We start from the raw sequence: 11907 nt of genomic DNA, 5'->3' as shown, positions 1-11907 counted from the left end.
GTTTTGGGGACACTGTTCATTTTCATGTTTGTTAAAAGCTGAAACATGTATCCGGGTAAAGATCCAAACATTACATCATCTAAGATCACTCAGTGACATTTCATTCCAAGTCTTCAAAACCCTTTGACTGTCCTGGTGAAGGGAATTTCAAGCCTACTAAACACAAGTGTGCTGTTCTATATTTTGCATGTTTAAAGAAACAGATTCCTGAGGAACAAGGCTGAGTCTTCAGCTGTCTCTGATAGGACAGTGTGTTGGTTTGGATGACACTAATCCATTAGTGTCCAGGGGCTGTCAGCTCCCCCACAGGCTCTATCTGTCTGTAGCCACCATCAATAAAGCCCTTTAAGCAAATCTGTACATTTGGGGGCAGGCTGGCGAGGCACGTGCCATGGAGCACCCCTGTCCCAATAATCAAACTCTTGTAAGTTGTGCTGAATGAGAGTCTTTCTCTGGGGACCAGTATATGTTTGTTTGTTGGCACGGTCCTAATGACTTAAAGAAAATGCCGGAAATCAGTCCCGCACTCTTTTCTGAAAGGAACATTGGCTCTTTGTTCAAGCCATGCATTTGCAGAGCGGCTTCTGAGTTAAGTCCTTGGAATTCCTCATGGTTTGTGTGTCTTTGTAAGCTCCCAGTATTGAAGAAGCCAGGGCTTTCTTTTGCTCCCCCCCCTTCCCCAATGAATTCAACATTGTATTGAACACACCCTGACTCAATTTTGATAAAACCAACAACTTACAAAGCCAACTTGGGTGGAAAAAGTAGAAACATGAGTAGAATTTGATATCTCTGTAGGCTGTTTGGCTTTAAAAAGGTTAGGAACGTGGTTATTTAGTCTGCAGTCCTATTCCCAACAGTTTTTCTTACGTTCTCTTTGTTCAGGAATAGTATCGTGTTTGTTACAGTAACTTCGATGCCACTGAGAAGTATGATGTTTAAAAAGGATTTTCCATGGCACCTACACACAGTCTACATTTTGATTTTTTTCCCCTAATAAGCCTGTTGGCCAAATTTGAGGGTAGCTTAGAAAGGTGGTGTTTATGGAAAATGGCCTAACTCTCAGACCTGTCTCTCCCCTTGTCTTTCTGAATCTCCCTTTCCCCCTGCACAAAGTGAGAATCATAATCCCAGAAGAATCCCAGTCCAAGTACTTCACAAGCATGTGTTCCTCTTTCTTCTGCCTTTAGTTCCGGGATAGATGAGCACCCAGGATGGCTAAGAGGTGGACACGTGAATTGAATTGCTTGTTAAGGTTGGACTATAATAAAGCACCACACTCGACGTGGCATAGACAAATGACATTTCTAATTCTGCAGGCTGGAAATCCAAGACCAAGGCATTGGCAAGGTTGCGGTTGCTGTTTTCATTTTTTTAAATATATATTTAAAATGTTTATATGTATTTATTTGTATGTGCATGCCTGCTTGTCTGTATTACCATGTGGCTGCAAGTGCCCATAGTGACCAAAAGAAGGAGTCAAACCTTTGGAACTGGAGTTACAGTTGGTTACCAGCTGAGCGATACAAGTCCTGGGAACCCAACCCTAGTATTCTGTACAAACAGTGATTGCTCTTGGCCACCAAGTGTCTTTTTTAGTCCCTGGTTCATCTTCTTATAAGTAGCCTGTCTGAGTTTGCAGATAACCCCGTGTTTTTCTTTGGTGTATGTCTCGAGTCCTTTTTTTTAATGATGATATTAGGTATACTAGATTGAGGACCATTCTACTGATTGATTTTCAGTTTAGTTACCTTGCTAAAGATCTGTGGTTGGGGGAGGAGAAGAGCAAGGTAGAAGCCTGAAAGATTCTATACACCAAAAAAATCAATGTGCAGTACGTTGTCACTCACTCTCTTTTCTCCACACTTCTGAGTAGGTGGCTTGCAAGGAGGTATTTAGCTCTTCCCCTAGTTTTGGTTTGGGTTAAGTTGTATCCCACTTTCATGGCCTTGATTAGATCGAAAGTCCCTTGAGACTATGTGATGGTGAATCTCAGTTGTCAACTTGATCGTATCTAGAGTCACCTGGGAGATGGGCTTCTTCCTACCTGTGGGATTTTTTTTTCCTGATTACATTGATAGAGGTGTGAAGACCTGCTCACTTGGTAGCATCATTCCCAAGACCAACTGTTCCTGGGATTACAGTTCTGATATTGGAAAGTAAGAATGGGCTATAAATGTGGACAGCTGGTGAGTGTAAGGAACTCATAGGTCTCAGTGTGTTGCTTAGCTACGTGCTTTCCATAGAACAGGGTTGTGGCAGAGATTGATGGAACCCAGAACTAAACATCCTCCTTTCACGCTTACGGTGTGTGCAGAGGTGGCTAGCTGCTGGAGTCTGTGTCTTCCCAAGCATGTTGTATCTCTAGGATCCATGGGGCTTGTTCTTTAAACTGAAGGGTGCAGAGGATGGATATGAGTAATGTCTTCTCTTGGCTATGGTGCAGTGTGTGTGTGTATGTGTGTGTGTGTGTGTGTGTGTGTGTGTGTGTGTGTGAGAGAGAGAGAGAGAGAGAGAGAGAGAGAGAGAGAGAGAGAGAGAGAACAACTGTGGGCATCATTCCTCAGGTGCCATTCATCTTTTCTTTTGAGATCAGGTCTCTTACTAACCCAAAACTCATCAAGTATGCCAGACTGATCAGCCAGTGAGCCCTGGGAATCCACTTGTCTCTCTCTGCTTCCCCAACTCTGGGGCTATAGTACACACTATCATTCCTGGCTGTTTCTTCCTTCCTTCCTTCCTTCCTTCCTTCCTTCCTTCCTTCCTTCCTTCCTTCCGTCCTTCTTTCACTTACATTCTGGGGATTGAACAGATGTCTTCATGTTTGCAAGGTGAGCATTTTACTGACTGAGCTGTCTCTCAGCCACAGGATCATGCTTTTAAAGAAACAGCTCCTTTCAAAAAAGTCACTCCTTTCCTGAGTCTCTAGTTGAAGGAGAGAATGGATGTCAAAGGCCTAAACATTGGCAAAACCACAAGACAGGAGAAACATGAGCTCTTGAGTAACCATGCTGGAGAAAACCACCATCATTTTCTCTGATATGAAATTCCACACTGCAGATGCTTGAGATCTGCTATTTGTAGCTGTTAGTGTTCTCCTAAGATACATGAACACACTACTTCCTAAAAGGACCACAGCAGTCAAATCATAATAGCACATGCAGCTGACCATGAGCTGCAGGGTTGATGAGGCAGCAGACAGTGCCTGTCATGCATAGGGAGGGGAACTCCAGTCTCCTCGATCATTGCCTCTATACAGGGCTCCAACTTTAAAATCCTTAATGCTTTTAACTTATGTATCAAATAAAACACATCAATGTGACTCATCCATTATGCTGACAGCATTCACCAATAACTGTCAACCAGGCCTCTCTTGGTCTCTCATCATCGCCAGTCTCTTTGCACATGAGGAAGCTGTGTGGGTTTCTGGAACATGACATTCCTCTTAGGGAGCATAAAGTTCTTATTATATGACTAATGGGAGTTGACAATGACTACTTTGGGCCACCAGGGTGCTTTGTATGATAGTTTCTCCTATACTACTGAGCCTTCTACCAGGACTCTGATAGCAACAGTGCGACAGAGACAATGTAAAAGGCTGATATTATTCCCACAACCCTTGCTTTCTTTCATTTAATCATTTTGATACCCTAGGTGGTGATGTTGGTAACCCCATATTGCCAGAGGGAAAGCAGACAGTGAGAATTGGCTTAATGAAGTCATGTAGTTCTTGAGCCTTTCTTACCTGTTCCTGGGGTAACGTCCTGGGTCTGCTTTACATTGTACAGTGAAGGCCAAGTTGAACATTTTAGAAATGCTTAGGTACAGAAAGTATGGTTTAAAGGGGCAGGGCCAATTCACCTTAACATATCAGCATCATGACCAACTCCTTTTTCTTCTAGAAGATTATCAGATGCTCAGAGGAGGGACCTGTGCCTGAAAAGGGGACACAGTTATTTCCCCCTATTTCCTTAGGTGATGAAGACATAACCCCTAGTGTCCAGGCTGGAGGGAGTGCATTGTCTTCTCTGTGGTTTATACATTAATTAAGTGTCTTTTCTAGGGGCTCTGAGCATCCCTAAAACTGTCTGTGGCCCTACACTTAGTTGTAATTTTGCAGCTAAGTGGCCACGTGGAAATCACTTGTCTGTTTGTATACTGCTTCCTCTACTGCAGAATGAGCCACAATAATACTTACAGGGAGTTAAAGGTGGTGTTGAAGGAGTCAGGGACGGCAGGGATGCCAATATTACCCCAGTGGGGCCAGGGTTTCTAGAAGCATTTTGTAAGGGACTTGAATGTGTGCCCACACACCAAGGAAAAAAAATCTTCATAGTTGGCCATCTGCCAGCTCACCCATGAATCTTTCTCTGAGCTACCAGGCTGAGGATGTGGATCCATTTCTGTTGCCCAGAGGCCGGCTTTGCAAAGAGAAGCAGAACAACATCTTCTATTCACAGGCTGGCCGGCTGGCCTGCCAGCGCCCACGAGGGCTTTGGACTCAGAGAGCTATTGAAGGTAAGCCACAAAGACTTGCTCTCTCCCCTGCGGCCTGGAGTGAAGACAAGAGGCATCCAGTACAAGAAGAGGGTTGTTTGCATGAGCCGGCAGCCGGCAAATTCTGTCAAAGCAGCTGTAGGGGAGAAGTCATGAAAACATGCAGGAAAATCAAGCACCATGGTGCGGGCAGGAGATAGAAGATAAGGAGGCCACAGAGGCACAGTGGGTCCTTCACTGGACACTGGCAGCCACGCTCCTGTTATTGTCTAGAGCTCCAGAGCCTGGATGATGGGGGCTTTTCTTATTTTGCTTCTTTAAGCAAGGATTTATGTCAGAGGGAAGAGCATACGTGTTGTATGAACAGTGGCTGTCAAATGAAAAGCCTGTGGTGTTGACAAAACGGAGCTAGGGATTCAAATCAACCTGGTGTCTCCACGGCAGAGAAGACAGTGTGGGGAGTCCTTCCCTGGCTGCACTCCGGGGTCCTTGGCACCATTATCATTTGTACCAAATGGAAGTCAAGGCAGCTGTCACTGTGTCATGTGTCATGGCTTGGTCCTGGGTGATCTCTCACTCTCAGTATTGCTGAACACTTAATACATTCTCCGGGCATAGCTCAGGGCATCTCAGAGTCAACATATCCAAAATGGTTCTTGGTACCTGTGATCCCTGTGACCTGGAATCAGAAGTGTTTCTAGGTAAAGAATGAAGAGAGGGTCTCTATGTCTTAGTCAGGACTTTATTGCTGTGAAGAGACACCATGACTATTGCAACTTTTGGAACAGAAAGCATTTAATTGGGGCTGGCTTAAAGGACAGATTTAGTCCATTATCATCATGGCAGGGAGCATGGTGGCATGCAGGCAGACGTGGTTCAGGAGAATAGCTGAGAGTTCTACTTCTGGATCCACAGATAGTAGGGAAAGAATGCCACATTGAGTATAGATTGAGTTTCTGAGACCTCAATGTCCACCCCCTAGAGACACATGACTTTCAACAAAGCTATACCTCCTAACAGCATTATTCCCTATTGTCTGACATTCAAACACATGAGTCTATGATGTCCATTCCTATTCAAACCATCACAATGGTAGTAAAGAGAGAGGAAAGGGATCAGAGACTCTTCTTGACTCTGCACACATTATCCCATAGTTTTTCACATACCTAATAGTCCATATCAAAGGATTGGGAACAGGGTGGCAGATGACAATTGCAAATTGAGAAAGGAGTGGTTGGTTTTCAGTAAAGTCAGTGGAGGTGATGATGCAGTCTCTACCTTGGCACTTTTTATGTTTCTGAGAGGATGCTGAGAGGGATTCTGAGGGAGGTGCGTGTGTGTGGAGGTGATGGGAACTAAATCAGCTGAGTCCCACTGTTTTACTGCCAGCATTTTTTCCCTTCATTTTTTCCTCCTCTTTTCCCTTTCTACTCTTCTCTGGTGTTACCTAATCTGTCTTCTGCCTCCTGCCCTCCAGTGATTTCCTTTTTAGCTTCCTAAGTAGCTGGACTGAGAGGCCTGAGCCATTTCACCCAGAACAGTAATTAACTGAGGCATGTGATATGCCTATTACTGTAAACCTAGGCAACATCTGTTGACTGGAAGGAAAGGTCTTGGTCTGGGCAGTCCAAAGCCAGAGGCAATGTCCTCTGGTAGGGAATGAGGTATGATAGCTGACAACCACCACCACCACCACCACCACCACCACCACCACCACCACCACCACCACCACCACCACCATATTGGATGATTCTTGCTTCCTGCCCATGAAGAATCCAGTTTTCTGAGCATGCTTATGGAGTAGAGGTGATGGAACAAATTACCTAGGCTGGTTTGGAGCTCACAATTCCCCTTTCCCCTTATTATTTTAAGACATTTTTGCCTATAAAGAATAATGAAATTAACATTGCAATCTCAGCCTCTAGATTGACTGGACATTCTTTCATTTCAGTGAGAAAAGAGGTAGGGAAGACAAGAGTGAGGAAGGCAGCTTTGCATGCATGTGATTCCATGTGGGAGGAGCCTAGGAGAGGTAGTAAGGGATGTCTGGGGAACCAATAAATCAGAACCCCTCCTTCTCCCCTCTTCCTTATGGTATACTTGATATGAGTCAAATTGGACAGTTTCTGGTTATTGTGAACAGAGCCACAATGGGCATGGTCGAGTAAGTATCTTAGTAGTAGAATGTAGATGCTTTTGGGTAGATACCTGGCAGTGATATAGCTGGATCTTGTGGTAGAACTATTTCTAGCTTTCTGAGGCCATCCCATGTTTATTTCCACAGTGGCCGCAGCAGTTTGCACTCCCATCAGCAGTGGGTAAGTGTTCCTTTTTCCCCATGGCCACACTGGAATTTGCCATTGCCTTTCTTTTAAACCATAGCCATTCTGACTGGCTTAGGATGAAATCTCAAAGTGATTTTGATGGGCATTTCCCTAATGGCTAAGGATGACGAACATTTGTTTGACTGTTTCTTGGTTATATTTCTTTGAGCAACTCTCTGTTAATTTCCATGCACCATCTTTAAACTGAGTTGTTTTCATGTTGTTTAGTTTTTTTTTTTTAAATAGTTCTTGGTATATGCAGATGTTTAGCAGGGAAGATCTTCCTGATTCTGTAGGAAAATTTTTTCTAATTCTTCTTGCTAATAAAGGTGTCCTTTGCTGCACCAAAGCTTTTTATGTTTCATGATATCCCATTTGTTCATTGTTGGTCTTAATGCCTACACCGGTGGGACCCTGTTAAGAAGGTCTTCCTATGTCCATAAGTTCAAGTACATGTCCTACTTTCTCCTCTATTGGGTTTGAAGTAATAGGTCTTATGTTGAGGTCATTGATCCATTTGAGTCAGGTTTTTTTTTTCTTCAGAAGTGAGAGAAAGGGTGTGGCTCCTGGTAAGTCTACCATGCTGTAGTTGATGGTCACATACCTGAGAGTGTAGAAGCAGTACTGATAGAACTCAATGGACTGAAGTAAAAAATGGCACAAATATGATCTCAATACAATGTATGAAATTCTTAAAATATTAATTAAAAATTTACCCCCCTATCAGAATAAAAGAGGATATCAAAAGCTGAAAAAATTGGTTTTGAACTATGTGTCTGTGGCATGCACAATTTTCAGATGGGGTTTGTTGGCCCTGAGTTTTGACAGTCATCTTATGCATCTCCATAGGATGGACTGACTTGCAGTAAATTCAATGCTACGAAATGATGGTTCGCTCTTCTGAAATTGAGTAATATAAAGATGGTGGCTTCTATCTTCCTTGCTTTCTAGACCCTTCTCAGGTAGGGCTCTGTTCCCAGTTTGTCATGAAGACAAAGGGACAGAAGGTGGCACTGGTAAGTGAGGGGTACCCCAGATGACAACCAACAGCACATCATCTCAGATGAGACTCTTTCCTCCTGTTGCTTGTGGTCTAGTTGGCAGTCGACTGAGTAGACAAGCAACACGCAGCACCACATACATGTACCTATTAAAAGAGATTAAATGTATCTTTCAAGGGAAGAGACCTATCTATGTCTTTAAAAAATAGAACCATTGACTTGAACAAAATTATGGGTTTCAGATTCAAAAATGCATATGCGTACTTTAATAAATGCACCCACTCCTATTCACTATCTCCCTAATGCTATGCTCTCCTCCTGGTTCTCTTTGTTTTCAGTGTACTTACTATTCTGGTTTCATGGCATCTTTACTATTTTCTTTCTGTAGATTCCAGAGGTGAGATAATTCATGCAATGCTTATCTTTTCAAGTCTGTCTCATTTTGCTTCAAATGATGCTTGTTAGTTTCATCCATTTCCTGCGAAGGACATGATTTTATTCTTCTTAAAAGATGCCCGAAGCTCCGAAGGGAGGCAAATGATAGCCTAAGGTGATCTGGCTCATGGCCTACAAAATGTTCACTGAAACTCTAACCATCAATCAACCTTGTAGAACTTGATGCAGGTGAAGTTGTCCCTTGTCATTTCAGTTTACATATTCCTTTGAGTGTTTTGAATGTATTCCCAGGAGTGGGATAGCAGGACTATATACAGTTTATATTTTTAGTTGAAGAGTCTCCATACTAATTTCCATAATGGCTGTCCTTCCATTCTCACCAACAGCAACTAGTGGTCTCCCCTCTCCACATCATCACCAGAATTTGTGGGCTTTATTTTCTTGATGACCCTTCTGACTGGAGTGAGTTGGAATCTCAGCATACTGTAGTTTTCACTTTCCCGATGATTAAACCTGCTGAACATTTGCTTATGACCTTATTGGCCATTTGTACTTCTGTTAGGAAGTAGTTCAATTAATGTGCCCACTAATTGATTGAATTGTTTATTCCTTATATTTTATAGTTTTTGAATTCTTCATATATTCTGGATAGTCGTTTTCCTCTGGATGAATTCCTCCAGAGATTCCTCCTATTTTCAGGCTCTATCTTATCCTTTTTTGCTTCCTTCACTGTGCCTTTTGGTTTAATGCCATCCTGTTTGTCAGTTCTTGGTAGTATTTCCTGTTCTATTCAGAGAATCTTTGCCAGTGCCACTCTCTTGAAGAGTTTCTTGTATATTTTTGGATAGTAGTTTTTAAACTTTTGGAAGATCTATCCACTTTGGTTATCATAACCCCAGGATAACAATTGGTAGCACTTGGAGTCCAGACTGAAATAAAAGTCTTAGCTGCAAATCAAGAAATGTTAACTTCTGTGGAATTGTGGGGTGGGGCTCTGCATATCATATCTATATTTTCTATAATGCTTACCACAAAGGTCTTCCTATATACATTTAATACAGAATGAAACAGAATTTCAAAGATGCTCGGGGACCTAGAACACCAGGCATCTCATCTGCGATTTAAGCCTCGTTCTGTCCAATCACAAGTCCTCTTTTGCTGCACTGCTTCGAGGTTTATTAAAAAGCATATTTATTTTTTGTAAGGCAATATCAAAACTTCATTGCTTCTACCCCAGCTCTTTCGCTTGCAGTTTTGCACAGGTTTCTCTTCCCAACAGACTCTTGCTGTGTTCATCAGGGTGATGGTGAGTAAGTGAGGCAGGTGTTAGTGTGATTTCACTTCTGCATTCAGGAGATCTGGGCAAGCTACTTACAGATTTCCTCTCCTCTCTTCTGAATGCTCTTTGAAAAATAAAGGATTGCAGCCCTATCCTGCCTCTCCTGTTTTGATCAGCATTGCATTCTTTTTGGATTAAGGGTGTCCAGTTTCCTTGGGAGGAACAAAGATGGCCATCTGAGTGTGGAGGGTGTAAGCCCATTCAGCAAAGTCCTCAATGGGAGTTCCATGGGATATATTCTCACCTCATTGGGCTTTTTCACTCAGAGTCTTTCATCCATGCACACAGGTGAAACAAATAGGGAGATGAGAAAAGAACTTCAGGAGCTTTAGAAGAAAGAAAAAACTAAAAGAACCCATCTCTGAATTTGTTTATTATATGGTTTAGCAAGTTATAGGACCAATAACAAAAGAGCAAACACTGCTTTCCCTGATCAGTGCTGTGGGATATAAAATTGGATGTATATTAGGAGAATTTCCTATTTTATTTATCTATTCATTTTCTCAATAGTTTGTGAATCAACATTCACTTTTTCATTCACTCAGTTGTTCAAGTCATTCAATTGAATGAGAAAATATTCGAAATGAGAAACCTGCCTTTAGAATGAACATAACATGTATTTGATAGATCAATCAAAACGTATTAAAACATACCCACTTAACAGGAAATGCACAGTTTGTTTGTTTGTGTGTTTATTTGTTTATTTATTTTAGATTTTTTGAGGGTGCAGCGAACTTTATTGATGGTATTCAAGAGAGAAGGGAGGGCTCCCCAGGCCCCTCCTGTTATTATGGGGGTCTGGGATGGAATTGTGAGGGAGATGCTCAGTGTTGGGGGCTGAATTGGGATGGGGACTCCTCAGCAACTGAGGGCCTCTCTCTTGTTCTCAGTATTCTTGCTCGGCTGGGGTGGGTGGTCCAGGGTTTCTTACTCCTTGGAGGCCCTGTAGGCCATGAGGTCCCCCACCCTGTTGCTATAGTCATATTCATTGTCATACCAGGAAGTGAGCTTTACAAAGTTGTCATTGAGAGCAATGCCAGCTCCAGCATCAAAGGTGGAAGAGTGGGAGTTGCTGTTGAAGTCACAGGAGACAACCTGGTCCTCAGTGTAGTCCAGGATGCCCTTCAGTGGTACCTCGGATGCCTGCTTCACCACCTTCTTGATGTCATCATACTTGGCAGATTTCTCCAGGCAGCACGTCAGATCCACAACAGATACACTGGGGGTAGGAACATGGAAGGCCATGCCAGTGAGCTTCCCATTCAGCTCTGGGATGACCTTGCCCACAGCTTTGGCAGCACCAGTGGATGCAGGGATGATGTTCTGGGTTGCCCCATGGTCATCACGCCACAGCTTTCCAGAGGGGCCATCCACAGTCTTCTGAGTGGCAGTGATGGCATGGACTGTGGTCATGAGCCCTTCCACGATGCCAAAGTTGTCATGGATGACCTTGGCCAGGGGGGCTAAGCAGTTGGTGGTGCAGGATGCATTGCTGACAATCTTGAGGGAGTTGTCATATTTCTTGTGGTTCACACCCATCACAAACATGGGGGCATCGGCTGAAGGGGCACAGATGATGACCCTTTTGGCCCCACCCTTCAAGTGAACCTTCTCCATGGTGGTGAAGATACCAGTAGACTACACGACATACTCAGCACCAGCGTCACCCCATTTGATGTTAGCGGGATCTCACTCCTGGAAGACGGTGATGGGCTTCCTGTTGATGACAAGCTTCCATTCTCAGCCTTGACTGTGCCGTTGAACTTGCCGTGGGTAGAGTCATACTGGAACATGTAGACCATGTAGTTGAGGTCAATGAAGGGGTCGTTGATGGCAACAGTCTCCACTTTGCCAGATGCAGAGGACAAGGCAGCCCTGGTAACCAGGCGCACAATACGGCCAAATCCGTTCACCATCCTTGTCCATCCATGACCTTCACCATCTTGTCTATGAGATGAGGTTGGCACTGCATGATAAGATGCGGCTGTCTCTGGAACAGGAAGGAGCAGAGAGCCCTATTTTAGAATTTTAAGTGCATATCTATATGGGGGTTACTTACTCATCTGTTGACTTAAGGCCACGTTTGTATTGGTTCTATCTTTCTTGTAAAAACAAACAGAGCAATGTCTATAAAGAATCATCTGTTTCTTGTTCCATTTTCTTTAAATGGATCAGCAACTTAAAGGTAGTTAGTTTTGAAGCAATTTTGTTTCAGACTTCTTCTAACACTCCCCCATACTTTATGATTGCTTTGCTTACAATTAATTTGATAAAGAATTATTATAGCTAATTGCCTTTAAGATAGGTTTGAGTGAGGTGCTGAATTTTCACTTTATTTAATGTTACCCCT

The 11907-nt window shown here is 43.2% G+C and overlaps 1 pseudogene; it reads right to left on the bottom strand.

Moving 5' to 3' along the window:
* Positions 1 to 10484: 10484 nt before the first annotated feature.
* Positions 10485 to 11374, bottom strand: LOC103692910 (glyceraldehyde-3-phosphate dehydrogenase pseudogene; annotated as a pseudogene).
* Positions 11375 to 11907: the final 533 nt, after the last annotated feature.

The sequence above is a fragment of the Rattus norvegicus genome, chromosome 7 (assembly GCF_036323735.1).
Source record: "Rattus norvegicus strain BN/NHsdMcwi chromosome 7, GRCr8, whole genome shotgun sequence".
Taxonomy (NCBI): domain Eukaryota; kingdom Metazoa; phylum Chordata; class Mammalia; order Rodentia; family Muridae; genus Rattus; species Rattus norvegicus.
The sequence above is the reverse complement of the archived record's forward strand: the minus strand, read 5'-3'. Positions and strand labels throughout refer to the sequence as shown.